We start from the raw sequence: 17,479 nt of genomic DNA, 5'->3' as shown, positions 1-17,479 counted from the left end.
GATTCACTGCTTTTCGCAAAAGTCTGCTCAGAGGTAGAAACAAAACTGCAGACTCTGCCTGCTGTAAGTGTTACTTTCTTAGATTCATGTATGTATACAGGTGCATCTAAAAAATTAGAATATCATCAAAAAGTTAAATAACTCAGTAATTCAATTCAAAGTGCAACTCATATATTATATAGATTACACACAGAGTGATATATTTCAAACATTGTTTTCTTTCATTTTTGATGATTATGGATTATAGCTAGTGAAAACACAATATTCAGTATCTCAGAAAATTAGAATATTGTGAAAAAGTTTAAAATTGTAAACTCATGGTGTCACACTCATCACAGGTAAATAACTCAAAACACCACCTGTAAAGGCTTTTTGAGCCTATAAATTGTTTCTCAGTCTGGTTCAGTAGGTTACACTGAGTGCTGTATCCAAGCATATCAATGGAAGGTTGAGTGAAAGGAAAAAGTGTGGTAGAAAAAGGTGCACAAGCAACAGGGATAACTGCAGTCTTGAGACGATTGAAGTAAAGGCCATTCAAGAATTTGGGGGAGATTCACAAGGAGTGGACTACGGCTGATGTCAGTGCTTTAGCCCGGGTTCACACCACAACGGGCTGCGGATCGCACAGGAGCGCTGTGCGTCCCTGTTCACCGTTTCAGGGACGAATCAGGGCCGATTCTATGCCTGAATTCGGCCCTGAAACGCAGCCAAAGACGCACAGCGTTTTTGTGCAGTGCGCACCGCAGCCGCCCCGGAGATATGTGAACTGGCTCCATAGGGAGCCAGTCACATTCTCCTGCTATGCGAATTAGAGGTGCGGAAACGCACCTCTAATTCGCATAGGTGTGAACCCGGGCTCAAGAGCCACCACACAGATGTATCCAGGACATGGGCTACAACTGTTGCATTCCTTGTGTTAAGCCACTCCTGAACCAAAGACAACATCAGAAGCGTCTTATCTGGGCTAAGGAGAAAAAGGACTGGGCTGTTGCTCAGTTGTCCAAAGTCATCTTTTCATATAAAAGTAAATTTTGCATTTCATTTGGAAATCAAGGTCCCAGAGTCTGAAGGAAGCGTGAAGAGGCACAGAATCCAAGTTGCATGACGTCCAGTGTGAAGTTTCCACAGTCGCTGATGATTTGGGGAGCCATGTCATCTGCTGAGACTGTGTAGGTGCTGATAAAGAGGGTAACTCTTGGGTCTCATTTACATATGTGGTTGGGTGGTAAAAACCATCTACCAAGCTGCAAAGGCAGCTGGACAGGGGTATACATATATTGTGGTGGCAAAAATTATCCCCCGTTGTGTTTGGTGGGTGGTACTGAAGGTAAGTGGTCAGGAGGCAACATGCACGTCAAAACACCCTCTGAAAAGCAGTCCACAGACCCCTTGCAAGTTGAATTCAGTTTGCAAAAGAATATGGTAAGGTTCACATGAATGTTTAGAAAGAGCAAAAGATAAGAGTTTGAATTAAATTGCGCTAAAAAGCTTTCAACTTGCTGTATATGTAAAGGGGATTGTTTCCTTAATATAGCTAGAATTTTGCTTTAAAGTGAACAACGATGAGTATATGCGGTTGGGGTGGAGTCAAGTTTACTTTACTTTTGTCTTATCTGAGAAAAGTGCCTCTTTAGGCTGGGTTCACATCTATGCAAATTGGATGCGGCTTTCTCCGCATCCAATTCGCATGACAGGATATTGTGACCGCCTCACTATGGAGCCGGTTCACATATCTCCATTGCAGCTGTGGAGCGGCTTGCACAGAAGTGCTGTGCATCTTTAGCTCAGTTTCAGGGTCAAATTCACGCAAAAATTCAGCCCCGATTCCTCCCTGAAATGGAAAACAGGGACGCACTGGACCCATGCTGCGAGCCGCATATGTCGGAAGTGTGAACCCAGCCTAAACGAGTATCTTATGTTAACTTTAGATCCCATGCTGGTCTACTTACAGACACTCTAAAGCAGGGATCTCCAAACTACGGCCCCCCAGCTGTTGCAGAACTACAGGTCCCATGACGCATTCTAAAACTCCTGGCGTTCCCCCTTAAATCAGTGTCCTCAGAGTTATGCTTTACATCAGAGTTTGCAGGATTCCCCCTTACAGTGCAAGGGGGAGCTCTGAGGACCCTGATGTAAAGGGGAACATTGCAGACCTTAATGTAAGGGGGAACGCTGATGCATAAGGGAACCCTGAGGACTGTGATGTAAGGGGCAACTCTGCAGACTCTGATGTAAGGGAGGGTGCTTTGATGACCAGAGACCACCTTACATAAGTTTCCCATTACACCAGAGTCTGCAGCATTCCCCCTTACATCAGAGTCCTCAGAGTTCTCCTTTACATCACAGTGTTCCCTTTTATATCAGGGTCTGCAGAGTTCCCCCTTGCACTGTAAAGGGGAACCCTGCTGCAAAGGGAAATGCTGAGGACTGTGATGCAAGGGGGAACTCTGCAGACCCTGATGTAAGGGGAGGGGGCTCTGGTGATCAGGGACAACCTTATATCAGCATTCCCCAGCATTCCTCTTACATTAGAATCCTCAGAGTTCTTCTTTACATCAGACTACACAGAGTTCTCCGTTACATCAGAGTCCACAGTGTTCCCTTTTATATCAGAGTTCACAGAGTTCCCCCTTTCACTGTTAAGGGGAAACCTGATGTAAAAGGGATTGCTGACTGTGACATAAGGAGGAACTCTGCAGACTCTGATGTAAGAGGGGGGGGGGCTCTGGTGACCAGAGACCACCTTACATCAGAGTTCCCCTTTACATTAGAGTCCTCATAGTTCTCCTTTGCATCAGACTACATAGAGTTCTCCTTTACATGATAGTCCACAGTGAAATATTTCATTTATGCACTGTAAAGGGGAACACTGCAGACTCCGATCTAAGGGGGAACTCTGGGGACTTTTGTGCAAAAAGGAAGTCTGTGGATTCTGATGTAAGGGGAACTCTGATGTAAGGGGGGCACTCTACATGTTGATTTGTTTTCTGTTTGGGAGACAATGGCCAGAAGTTTGTAGGAACTTTTAAAGTAGGTTATGGGAGGGGGGGGGGTGGATCAGTGAAAAGTATACAGTGTAGTGAGCAAGGGTCTGAGTGTACAGATGGGGCAGGGGGCCTTAAACCAGATGATAAAGCAACTTACGTATCAAGGATCAATACTTTTAGGCTGGATGAATCATGCTGTATCCCAAGAGCAAGGAAGGATAAAATAATAAACACGTGTACCTGTATGTCAAGAGTGATTTGATGATGCATATGAAGGATGACATAGCTAACAGGGCTAGTGAGGAGGTGGTGTCTTTGTAGCTGGAGCTTCAAATTGATGAAACAATTGGTAAATTAATTGTGGGTGTAAGCTATAGGCCCCCTAGTGTTAAGGAGAAGAAAGAGAACAATCTGCTTTCACAGAGCAGTTAGAGATGGCGGGGAGGCAGGGTAATGTTATAATCATTTAACTATCCTGATACTGAGTGGGCAGATGGAACTACGCAGGCTTGTTGTTTCTTTAACACTATACAGGACAATTTCATCAGTTAAATGTTAGAAGCCCCAATTAAAAATAATGCTCTGCTGGTCCTAATAATTACAAACAACATAGAGCTGATTGAAGATGTGGAAGTAATTGATAACTTAGGAAACAGTGATCACAGAGTACTGTAATTACGCTTGTCATTAATTATAGGGAAAGGAGACACAAGGGTAGGACGACAAGAACACTACATTTCAAAAGAGCCAACTTTTTTTACAAAACTGTGCTCCATACTACATGGCACTAAAGGAGATCACAAGTGAAAAAAAAAGGCGAAAAAAAGGTGCAGCGCTATGCCTTAAAGTGGAAGTTTAATCAAAATCTATCTAATGCTAAACCTACTCTCAGACATATTCTAAGCCTAATCTATCTAACCCTGTAAAGAAAAGATTGCTATACTTACCTATTCTGAAGCTGCTCCGGTCTGGTCCCATGCTGAGATGTCAGCAGTAGCTGCTGTGTAGAGGAGGGACAGCAGACAATGGAAGCCCCATAGTAAGTCTATGAGTGACGTCACTTCCCAGCCATTGTCAGCTTTCTCTCCCTACAGATGCCGCCACTGGAGATCAGAGCAGAGTGACTTCAGAATAGGTAAGTCTTTTTTTTTTTTTTTTACAGGGTTAAATATATAAGGCTTAGAATGTGGCCGAGAGTAGGTTTAGCTTTAAAACCTATGCATAAACCATGTATAATACCAAATAAAACCAATGATTTGTTTATGTTATGATTTCATTCTTTGAATATACTGAAAACATAATGGAAATAAAGATATAAATAACCTTCAATACTTACTGTGTGTTCAATTTCTCTGCTAAACCATACTATATAGAACCACGGATTATTGCTCTATACCAGGGATATGCAATTAGTGGACCTTCAGCTGTTGCAGAACTACAAGTCCCATGAGGCATAGCAAGACTCTGACAGCCACAAGCATGACACCCAGAGACATGATGGGACTTGTAGTTTTGCAACAGCTGGAGGTCTGCTAATTGCATATCCCTGCTCTATACTATCTACAGGGCATTACACGTCATGAGGAGGTAATGAGGGTATTTAAGCTTTTTTTTTCATTATTTTTTAAGAATAAAATAATAACATAAAGAAAGCACGGGTTTTCTTAAAAGTTTTCTTCAGTTTTTATACATGGTTTATACATAGCTTTTAAGGACTAGCACTGCGCCTTGTTTTCACTTGTATTGCATTTGAATAGTGCTTCAAATAAATATGTATAAAACAAAAATTAAAGAAAAAAAATTTTTTTTATAGGTGTAGAGGAAAAATAGATAGATGAAAAATATGAATCTATATATATGATGGTGTTAATACAGCACATCACAAATAATAAAGTGTTGCATGCTTAATAATGCGTGACTCAGTTGCTGAGAAATTATGTATCTGCATGTAAGCTGGAATACACATATTTAAAAAAAATCAATAATTCCAAAACACATTTCCTGCTTCTAAACGCAATCAAAAAATAAATAAACAGTAAAGTGACAGATGCTAATATCAAAGTGATAAGCCCCAACAAATGTATATAATCTATACGTGTATACGACTATACACTATTGCAAAACAGTCTGAGCAGTGATCCGTGCACAAATTCAAAACAAAGGTGACTCTCCAGTGCTCCCTGCTTTCCTCTGCATCACCCACTTGTGCCTGCACTCACCAGAGCGCCTCACCCCTGCAGGGATAACAGGTGTAATAGCTGTATTCCAATGGCGGTGTCCCCTTTTGACAGGTAACCCCTCAGTTTGGTACAGCTGCATTCCACCTCTCAAAGGTATTTCTAGGAATCGCCTCAGATGATGTCCGTGTGACGAAACGCGTAAGGCAGGACATACGTGGTATGCAATACGTCATTTCCGTGTTTGTGAACTTCCGTTTTTTGTTAGCCCAACCGTGGAACACACGCTGATACCATGCCAGGACTACGGAAGTATCCATTGCTTGTTGAGCGGAGCATTGGAGCTCCCTTTTTTAACATATATATGACGATTTTTTTAATCAATTTGTTTTTAAATAGGTGAAACAATTTGGTTGGGTGTGGCTTGGCGCGCAATGGAGATGACAGCACAGTGAAGGAGCTCTGCAACACACGTGGCTGTTAACGAACAAACACCCGAGCCACATCGCTCAGATGCCGGGCAGGAAGCTACACCCGACACCGCAGTCTCGCCTGCACCGCAACTCGGTATCTCTGGTGAATCCAAACATTGCGGATATCTTCAAATCTAAGTTGGCAGCCCGTTGCAGCGGGACGAGGCCTAAAATTGTGCCGACTTACCAGGAGGACGATGGCAGTGAGGACTCTCAATCAGCCCCAGAGAGCACGGACAAGGGTAAGTCCAGAACTGATCACCCCCTAACATTTTCTGATATGTCAGTGTTTGCGGCTGACATCAAAGCCACTTTCTCAGCTGCTATCACTGACCTTAAAACAAGCATGCTTGTCCTCAATGAGAAAATGGCGGCGACAGAAGCTGAAGGAAAACGCAGAGACCGGGCTATTCACAAGCTGGAGCGGTCCACAGTTACACAATCACAGCACTTCATAGAAATGAATAGACATATTGAGGACCTCGACAATAAAGGAAGGAGGTGCAATATCAGAGTAAGGGGGATCCCTGAATCAGTGGAGGCAGACCAAATTGTTCCAGCACTAAGGAGAGTGTTTAACAGCCTCCTTGAAAGGCAGGAAGACATAGAATTTGATTTTGTAAGGGCACACAGACCTAAAGGGCCTGACACAGCATCCCCGAGGGATGTAATCTGTTGCTTACAAAGCTTGGTACTGAAAGAGGAAATAATGCGCAAAGCGAGGAGGAATGATCAAATCATTTTTAACGGAGCGACGTTAATGCTCTTCCAGGATTTATCCCAGATCACACTGAGAAACAGACGTGCCTTGCATCCACTATTAGAGAAATTCCAGGAAAAAGACCTGCGATATACATGGCGCTTCCCATTCGCCCTCACGGTCACCTACAATGGACATCAGCATATACTACGCACACCAGCAGATCTTCCAGATTTTTGCGAAGCATTAGAATTGGACCAGATCAACCTACCAGAGTGGTATGCCGACTTTCTACAGCCTCCACTGGAAAGGACCCCACCGACTTCACCCTTTGCCTCACCAGACAACAGTCTAAAAAACCCAAACACAATCGTGGAAGTAGCTTCAAATCAGGAACCCCAAAGAGGCTAAACGAGGCTGCCAGGGAGCAAGATGAGGACTGATATAACACCATGACACCCTTTTTGACTCGCACAACCTACTTCCTTAATCTTAATTTTAACCTGGCATTGTTTCACAATACTACGCCTTGCAGCTAAGCGATAGGATACCTCCCCACTTAAATACCAAATACTTGTCTCCTCAGACTTTTCAACAAAACTGATTTCCGTTTGAACTGTCCCTATTGATCATAGACTACCTTGTCCTATTTTCTTATAGATCCCTGACAATAACAAATGGGCTTTTGTTTACCACGAGAACAGCAGAACCCAGGATACCCTTCAGTCCATATAGATTTGATGTACAAGATTTCTATTTGTTTCTGCAGCCAAATTAAACTTTGAACTGGAAGCTATTCCTAGTCCCGCTTCCTTAATGGCTGAACTGACAAATATATGTTCTTCTTTAAGATCATCCAGAATGACTGGCAGGACATACCCAGCATTGGCTGGGAGGGTAAAAATCCACCCATCAATCTTGGGACTAGGTCACACTATGTTATAACCTGTTATGTTTCAGGTGCTGTATAAGCAATTGAGGACACTCTATATACTCTCCTTGTTTATTCTTAAGTTAGAATGTTAATATATAAAAAGGTATTCCTAGATCACCTACAGTGGTCGCAGACCAGTGTTAAGTGAAAATATTACCCAGCCAACACTAGCGTAACATATACACCATTGTCAGGTGTGTGAATTTTTGAATTTTAGTTTTAATTATAACAGTTTCGGCTGCGTGTGCAGCAATTAGGATGATTTTTTAAGTCCATAACTCCGTTTACACATTTTAATGAATTAATAAGTGTGCTGACACCTGATTGTTAACGCCTCCCCCTAACCCCACAGAGTGTCTCGCGACCCCTGAATAGGGCGCAGAATACATCATACAGAGTTGGTTGGCTCCGTTCATGAACAGAGCATTTTGCTCTTCCGGGAGACAGACTTCCAACACTTCATTTCTGTACTATCTATATCTTCCTTCATCTTTCCCTTTTCTTTCTATATCTACATTTCTTACTACACAACCCTCTACTCGGTGCATTATAGCAGTATTATAAGATTATTGTTAAAGTGTCTGAATCAAATACTAATCTCTGTATCAAAGTTGTGTTTCCTCTGCAGTCTACCTCCAGCCATGGCATACTCCTCTCTAGGAAACTGCCCATCAGTGATATCGCACAACATTAGAGGCCTTAACATACCGGAACGTCGCTCCACCATCTTGAGGGAGCTTAAGAAGGGTAAGCCACATTTTGTTTACCTACAAGAGACCCATTTTAAAACACGACATACACCAAAACTTACAAACTCATACTTTACAAGGGCATTCCACGCCACTAATCCAGACTCTAAGTCTCCATTTTGATCAGCAAAGAGGCCCCTTTTGAACTAGCCGAACAACTCTGTGACCCTGAGGGTAGGTTTGTTTTTTTAAAAGGAACCTATGGAGGTACTCCGGTAACCTTAGCAAATGTCTATTTTCCAAATAGAGGACACATAACGTTCTGCCAGCGCATTGTCAGAAAGCTTGCGGGGTTTGCAGCAGGATGCTTAAATTTGGGAGGGGACTTCAACATTCCATTGAACCCACTCACCGATACCTCAAACGGAAAGACATGTATTTCCTACAAAATTCTTAAAAAGATCATATCCCTCTTGCAATTCCTGCAGCTGATAGACACATGGCGTTTCTTGAACCCAGACGGTAGGGACTTTACACACTTTTTCGTTCCACACTCAAGATATGCACGACTAGACTACCTATTTATCTCGCAAAGGGATCTTACCCGAGTGACAGGAACAAGCGTGGGCATTCAGACAATTTTGGACCACGCACCTATTTCCCTTACTATGAATCTACTGGGCCCCACACAACAACAGCCGACATGGAGACTGAACGCGTTGTTGCTAACCGACCCTTCACTCCTTAAGGAACTGACCATCAGTCTGACAGAGTTTTTTAAAAATAATGCCACTCCAGGTGCAGACCCTCTGATGGTGTGGGAGGCGCACAAATGCACCATCAGAGGTGTACTGATTGCAATGGGCTCCAGACGTAAAAAGGAGAGAGAAGCCAACATAAAAAAACTGATAACACAGATTAACATGTTAGAAAGACTACATAAACAATCTCTCTCCACGGACTCAGCCATAAAACTTTTGGATGCTAGAAAAGAATTACAACAGATATTAGACTCAAGTGCCAAACGTATGTTATTTTTCAAAAAATATATATACTACGAATCGGGGAACAAGGCCGGCAAACTGCTGGCAAGAGCGTTGCATGCACATATCTCTAACAACCACATTGCTGGTATCAAAAACAAGAACGGAAAACTTGATGTGACATCTGAGGCGATTGCAGAACATTTCCATGACTTTTACACAAGCCTATACAACTTACCTCAACAACACCGACAATCACACATGACAGGGAATAGGACACAAATTATTCAGGACTACCTGACCCAAAGTGGACTACCCACCCTTAACGAATCTGACTCCAATTTATTAGAAGAACCTCTATCATCCCTGGAACTAAGACAGGCTATCGCTAAACTTAAGACAGGTAAGAGCCCAGGGCCACACGGCTTCTCCTCAATATACTACAAAACCTTTACCGATATTATAACAGATCCTCTCAGAGATGCTTTGACTCCTTGTCCTCACCAAGGGAGATGACTCCTGATTTCCTATCGGCACACATTGCAATAATACCGAAGGCAGGCAAAGATCCCGGGGAATGTGCTAGTTACAGGCCCATTTCCTTACTGAACCTGGATGCCAAACTATTCGCAAAAGTTCTAGCACTGAGGATGGGTCCCCTCCTTCCAGGCCTGATAGGTTTGGAACAGGTCGGCTTTGTCCCAGGCAGAGAAGCTAAAGACAATGTCACCAAAGCTTTACTTCTGATCCATGCAGCGAAATCGTGAAATATCGAGGGCCTTCTCCTTTCCACAGATCTTCGATAGAGTAGCATGGGATTATATGCTTGCTGTGTGTAAACACGTAGGTATGGGCACACATATGATGTCATGGATATCAGCATTATATCAAAACCCGTCGGCACACTTAAAAATAAACGGCACATTATCAAAGAAAGTACATATTACGAACGGGACTAGACAGGGGTGTCTGTTGTCGCCTCTATTGTTCATCCTTTCGTTGGAGCCTTTTATTAGAAGGATCCAATCAAATATGGCAGTTCATGGATTTAAGGTGAAGGACAGGGAGTACAAAGTTGCAGCATATGCTGACGATCTCCTATTTTTTCTGACAGACCCATTAATATCTCTCCCGAACTTACTAAAGGAGTTTTCCCATTACGGATACTTATCAAACCTAAAGATTAATTACACCAAATCCGAGGCCCTAAATATCTCTCTTCCAGATAAGATTTTCGAACAGACTAAAACCAACTCGACATTTAGGTGGGAACCTTTAGCACTTAAGTATCTGGGGACATGGTTAACGCCCCAATTACAATCTGTTTTCGAGAAAAATTACACACCGCTACTCATGAGCTGGGAGAGGAACCTGGGAGACTGGAATTTAGGCTACTTCTCGTGGTTTGGCAGGGCAGCGATCATCAAGATGGTGATATTGCCCAGATTCCTTTACCTTATGCGTACCTTACCCATAAAAATACCACAGAAATATTTTAAAACTCTGAATTCCATTGTTCTGAAGTTCCTCTGGCAGCACAGGAATCCTAGGATAAAATTGGCCAAATTGACGCATCCCAAGGAACTAGGTGGGATTGGACTACTGAACTTCAAACATTACTACTACGCATCACATATAGCTAGAGTAATCGATTGGCACTGCCACGAACATGCGAAAGACTGGGTTTCATTGGAAGCAGACTTAAGCCCAATTCCACTCACATTCTCACCTTGGATCCTGCGGAATAAATACCCACACGTTTTAAAAAGCCACCCCCTTACAGGAACCACTCTAGGAATATTAAATATTCTAGCTAAACAAAAGGACATTACCACACTTCCCAGTCCATTAACACCACTGAAGGACAATCCTGACTTTACACCAGGTGAGCAAAACACAACCCTACAACCCCCAACAGACAAGACCCCCCTACTTGCAGGAGACTGCTTCCAAGGGGACAAATTCAAAGATTGGCGATCTATTAAATCAGAAAGAAATCTACCTCTCTTGCGTCAGTGGACATATTTCCAAATTCAAAGCTATCTAGGCAAATTTAGAAACTCTCGAGACTTGAACAGACCACTAACTGGACTTGAGTTGATCTGCCACGGCAAATCCCCACTTGATAGGGCCACCTCAGTTGCCTATACTTGGCTACAATACCCGAAGAGTCTGGAGGAGGATGCACACAGGAGGAGGTGGTCGGAGGACTTGGAAGAAGAGATATCAGAGAAACAATGGAGGTATGCATACATATTGGCACATAAATGCTCTATGAACACAAAACAACAAGAAAGGAGTTACAAATTGTTGATGCATTGGTACAATACACCTGACAGGCTTCATAAATGGGATAACCAAAAATCAGAGATGTGCTGGAGGTGTCAGCAGGAAATAGACACACATATGGTGGCATTGCAAGTTGATTAAAGGCTACTGGACTGGGGTCCGGAACTTAATTAAATTGATCACAGAAACTAAGCTAAATTTAAATGCGGCATGTTGTTTATTACATGTGTATAATTTTTCACTTAAAAGGTATAAGCATTCTCTGACCAAACATCTGCTTAATGCAGCCAAATCACTGATTCCTTTGCATTGGAATTCACCCAAGGTCCCCTCTATCTCGGAATGGTTGCTCAGAGTACGTGACATATGCGAGATGGAGGACACCCTAGCCCAGGACAGGGGCAATGTGGACAGATTCCATAAAACATGGCAACCATGGTTTAGCTTTAAATATTCTCAGACTTATGGTGAAGTAGTGAAGCGTCACACCCCATGTTGATTATTATAATATTTGATGCCGGAGTGCTTTAATCTTTGTGAAGACAATAAGAAACACATCTAATGCCGCGTACACACGAGCGGACTTTACGGCAGACTTTGCCCGGCGGACTGGATTTCGTCTGACAATTCGATCGTGTGTGGGCTCCAGCGGACTTTGTTTGCTCAAAAGTTGGACGGAGTTAGATTTGAAACATGTTTTAAATCTATCCGACGGACTCTTCTTTCTAGCGGACAAACCGGTCGTCTGTGTGCTAGTCCGACGAACTCAAACTGACGCATGCTCTGAAGCAATTACAAGACGGAAGCGCTCGGTCTGGTAAAACTAACCTTTGTCTTGAAGCTAGCACATTCCTCTTCTGTGATCTTTTAATACAGCGCTTTTTGTAGGATTGATAATGCGAGAGGAATTAAGTTGTTTTTCTGCTTTATATTCACACAGAGTTCTCACAAACTACTTTCTTCATGATTTATCCTCATGCCATGACTAATATAATATTTGTAAAAAGCCAGATCTCCCTAAATAAAAAAATTTTAATTAGATTTTGGACTCATCTTTATTTTTTTTATTGATTTCAACACTTATCTATTTTACAATGTGTGCTAAATTATACCAACATTGTTTTTTTTGTTTTTTGTGTGTATTTTCAAGTTACCACAATAACCTTAATATTTTGTGTTGTTTTAATGAACCTTAATGAGGTTGTTGTCCCTTGTTCATTAGACATAGGGGGGTGTATTTTACAAAGGCAAATTCATTTTTCATTACAAGTGCTAATTCTACCTGGAATTGCACAGAAAGAGCATTTTGAAGTGCCTTCGCTGTGGATCCGAGGGGCACATGCAAGGAAGCCCCCCCAAAAAAAAAAAAACTTTTTATTGCACATGATTTTATATAAAATCAGCAGAGCTTCCCCTAATTTCAGCTCTTCCCCTCAGATTTACAGCGACTGCACTTCCAACAAGTGCACTTGCTGTGCAATTTCTAAAGTGAACTTTTCACTAGTACTTTTCACTTGATATTCGAAATGATTTAGCCTTTTGTCAAAAACACACATAGGGGTTGATTTACTAAAGGGAAAAAGGCTGTGCACTTTGCAAAGTGCAGTTGCCCTCTGCAAGAGCAAATGCTCCAGAGCTTAGTAAATGAGCAGAAGCTCTGCTCACTTCCATCATCCAATCATGTGCAAGCAAAAATGCTGTTTTTAGAATTTTCCTTGCACAGGATTGGGTACTCTTTGCAAAGTCAAGCCTTTTAACTCATTTCTGAAGCTCTGGAGCAATTGCACTTGCAGAGGGCAACTGCCCTCTGCAAAGTGCACAGTCTATTTGCTTTTCCTAAATCAACCCCATAGTCTTTTTGACCTGTACCTGCCTACTCCCAAACAAAATGGCGTTTTTGAATCAAAACACATAGGCAATAATGTAAGGTAACCAAAAAATACATTTATTTTTGTGAAAAAAAAATTAGGAAGGCAACACTGGAGACACTTTTAGAATCTGGGAAGCCTTTCGTCCCCCAGGACACACATCAAGTTTTAGGACAAGAATATTGATATCTTGCGACTAGGGAGCACAGGGAGCACAGTCAGACCAGACAGAAGCCAGGCAATCACTTTTGAGTCTTCCGTGGAGCCTTCCCTGCACGCTTCTCTACAGCCTTCCCTCCACGCTTCTCTGCAGCCTTCCTCGGAGGTTGTGCCTCTGGTGGTGTACTTGGGGCAGGAGGAGGAGTGGCTTCATCTGCCAGATATGTGGTAGCAGTAAGCTCCCCTCTCAAGCCCTTCTCAAATGCCTTAAAAATTAGACCCTCACAGAGGAGGCGTTGGCCCTTTTCCAACTCCAGCAATCTGCTGGCTATATAGGTGCCATACGCCTCCTCTGCATTGGGTGGTTTGCTCAGGATCTGGCTTGCTTCCCGTATGAGAGCTAGGGATTCCTGCTCAGTTTGTGTCATTCTCCTGGGCCTTTGTGGAGAATGCGGAGGGGAGGCACCTGACACTCCGTGCGGCTTCGACTTGGCCCACAGCCTCCTCCTCTCTCCCACTGGGCAAGGCCTCCTCCTCTCTCCCACTGGGCAAGGCCTCCTCCTGGCTGAGGTCATCCTGTGTCAAAAAAAGGGACATAGTTGTAATTTTGTGTTATGCAATCACACACAATTTTCAGCTCATGACTTTCAAATATAATTTACACAAAATAGTAAAGGCTATCTATTTGACACCACCATTATTTCAGCTGATCAACAATATCTGAAGTACATAGGCATGCGCACAGGGTGTGCCAGGTGTGCCTGGGCACACCCTAATTGCCTTGTGTGCTGCATATTCCCCCGTTTTGACCACTGATATTTCATCCCCCCCAAAAAATGTTACACAAGCCCAAAAATTTGGGGAAAAGAAAATTAACTAAATTACACTGTCCACTGCCCTACTGACACCATCAGTACATATACACATGCATATGTATTTAAGCTTGGGGGTGCAAACCCTAATGCAAGAGGCTGCGCACATCTATGCAGAAGTATATTTTTGGCCACTACTGTGTAGTGATATGTCTACATATTAATATTTGTGCTGAAGTCATTTTTTATGAAGCACTTAAAAAATTAACACGTTAACATCATTAATAACATTTACACAATCACAAATTACACAAAAAAGGATACCTGGCTGAAGCTGGGCACATCAACTTCATCAATGATGAAAAGGCCCAGTTCATCCTGGGACTCCTCAGCTGGGGTGGAGGTGGATGGAAGGCTGGAGGGAAGAGTGGAGGGAAGGCTGGAGGGAAGGGTGGGGGGAAGGATCGAAAGTGATTGCCTGGCTTCGGTCTGGTCATCCAGGAATCGCATTTTGTGGTAGTACCACAACTTGGGTACATATACTTGGTCAGCTGCTGCACTGGATCTGAGCGACTCCTGGATTTTATTGTGTTCCCGCTTATACATGTTTCGCAAGATACCAATTTTCTTGTCCACAAACTTGAGGTCTGCCTGGGGGACTCGAGTCTTCACAAACTCTAAAAGTGTGCCCAGTGTTGCCTTCCTTACATCCCTATTATAATATAGTGGGTGTTTGACCTCCCACAGGTTTTTCTTTTCCTGATAGAGCTCAATAAATTGTGAAAAAAATTCTTCCTCTTTAAAGGGGTTCATTGTTTCTGAAAGACAAGACACAAGATCCAAACTAATGTCAGTCACAAATCACAGGATTATTTTGGTTTGTAATCTAGGGGACACATACATACACACACACACCAAACACACACACCCACACTTTAATCTTACCTTCGTTTCTGACGCTCGCTACTTCCGCACGGACATACTTAGGCTATCGTAATAGCTTTATATACACTGCACACGTGTCATGCTTCGCCTGCGTCGCCCGCCCCTGACGTTCTTTAGTACGATTTGTCCCCGCCCCTTCACTCTTCGTTTCGCAGTGGGAGTAGATAGCTAAAGATGGCGGAGAGAATCAGTGTAAGTAGCGCGGAGGAAAGCCCGGAGCTCCAACCATCCACATCCCGGAGGAGATATAAGGCCACCAACATGGCTTTTGAAGAGATGGTGGAGATGGTGTCCATATTGGTGAAGGGAGGACTACGATGGCAAAAAAGGACCGTACACACGACTGAATATGCGTAAGGACAAAATAATGTCCTCAGTTGTCACCGCTCTAGAAGCTAAATTTGGCACAAAACGGTCGAAAGAACAATTGAGGAAGCGGTGGTCTGACATCAAAAGTCGGGAGCCAGAACAATATTGGCGAATAAAGAAGCTGCTTAAAAAAAGTAAGTACTTGTTGTGTTTTCCTATTGAGATACTTAACTTGCATGCTGATCCATATTTTTTGACTTTATACAGCATCGTTCATAAAGACCGTTCTTTGTAAAATACATATGATACTTTAGAAAATGACGTTATTTTTTCGCCAAATACGATGGTACAGGGTTGGACATACATTTATATCTTGATAATTTGTCAAATTCCCACAATTTGTTGATGTGGTGTAGATGTGTTGGAAAATATAATGCTTCTTCAAAAATGATTCAGTGTAATGTAGGGACAGGACACAGCAGCTGTTTACACATCTGGACTCACGAGCACTATAGTGTACTATGTGACCATAAATAACCAACGTTTAAGATTATTTAATTAAATCTAAAATATCACTGTGTTTTAACTATACCTTTTGTTCAATTCTCATAGGGGAGAAAAGACTCAGACAACAGTCCAAGGATCCCAGGACCCCCCCAAGTCACCAGCCTGAGGCAGAAGATACCCCAAGCCCCAGCCCAAGACCACGCCCACCCGACGACCTGGAGCAAGGAGAGGTGGAGGAAGTGTGCGAGGTTTCAAGCCCACCAAGTGAGTGACTGACATCCCAGCTTAAGGTAATGTATTTTGGCGTGCATATTTTAACCCTTGTTTTTATTCACTCATTTTAGGTGAGTTTCTGGTTGTGGAAGGCCAAGCGGCAGAGCCATTCACCACAGACAGTGCCCAAAGACTGATTGGCCAGATAATGCTATGGAATGGCCAAATAGATAAAATGCATGACCAAATTCACAGCATGCAACTTCGCTTGGACTCCATGCAACAGGAAATGAAGAACATGATTGATGTTTTGGGCAGAATATAATAACGTTTGGCCTAAAAACATCAATCATGTTCTTCATTTCCTTGTGAAGTTTGTTTTTTCTACACGGTGTGTCATCATGTGCTATCTTCCATCATGGGTTATCAATGTACTTGTTTTGTGTTTGCAACCCCTTCATCCTCAAAATTATTTTGTGGTGGTAGGAACAAAAAAAGGGATTGCACACACAAAACATGTACATTGCTCACCCATGATGGGAGATAGCACATGTTGACTTGACCCTTTTGTAATTCTCAATTTTGAGCATATTCAAAAGGAACGATTTCCAAGGGTGACATCACATGCACCGTTCTTTAAATGTTGAACTTTGTAAGTTCTTTAATGTTTTGTTATGTTTTTAAAAACACTGTTGTGAATGTAAATATCTTTATCAAGGTCTATTTTTGCAAAAATATGCCTTTAATAACGTAAAAAAAAGATATATTTTTACACCAATAAAAATCAGTAAAAAAAATAAAAACAAAAAAAATATTCAAAAATGCACCTTTCAATGTGCACAAAGTAAAAAGTTTTTACTAATACAATGTGTGTGGCTGATTATTTCAGACAAATATTTTTAAATTTTTTGGGGGGCCTGATTAAATAAAGGTAAATGCACTTGCCACTACTACAAGTGCACTAGGAGACAGAAATAACTAAATGCAAACAAGAATAAAAACAAGATATTTTTGATCAATTAATTTTATTTATTTTTTTTGGTAAAATTAAAGCTGTTGTGAATAGCAATGGCCCCCCGACCATTAAAATAATTAACATAACGCTCACGCACTTGATGTGCGGTTCGGGGGGCCCAAGCCAATACGGCCAATTTCTAGGCCTGTCATCAACAGAAGATATATATGTCGCTGAATGTCTCCTTAAAAAGTTATGTAGGATGCAGCAAGCAAGTATGACGTAATTTAGTTTATAGTCCAGATTAATTGCAGAAAGGAATAAACGGAACCGGCTGGCCAGAATCCCAAAGGCATTCTCCACAACTCTTCTTGCTCTGGCAAGCCGGTAATTAAATACCCTCCTCTCAGGGGTGAGTGTCCTTTGGGGGAACGGTCTCATCAAGTGCTCACCGAGAGCAAACGCTTCATCAGCGATAA

At 42.4% G+C, this 17,479-nt stretch overlaps 1 protein-coding gene across 2 annotated transcripts in view; it reads right to left on the bottom strand.

Moving 5' to 3' along the window:
- RPRD1A (regulation of nuclear pre-mRNA domain containing 1A) overlaps positions 1-17,479 on the bottom strand; it is a 189,997-nt gene that overhangs the window by 1,186 nt on the left and 171,332 nt on the right. The window lies entirely within an intron of this gene.

Source organism: Aquarana catesbeiana, linkage group LG05, assembly GCF_042186555.1.
Source record: "Aquarana catesbeiana isolate 2022-GZ linkage group LG05, ASM4218655v1, whole genome shotgun sequence".
In the NCBI taxonomy this organism is placed as follows: Eukaryota; Metazoa; Chordata; class Amphibia; order Anura; family Ranidae; genus Aquarana; species Aquarana catesbeiana.
The sequence above is the reverse complement of the archived record's forward strand: the minus strand, read 5'-3'. Positions and strand labels throughout refer to the sequence as shown.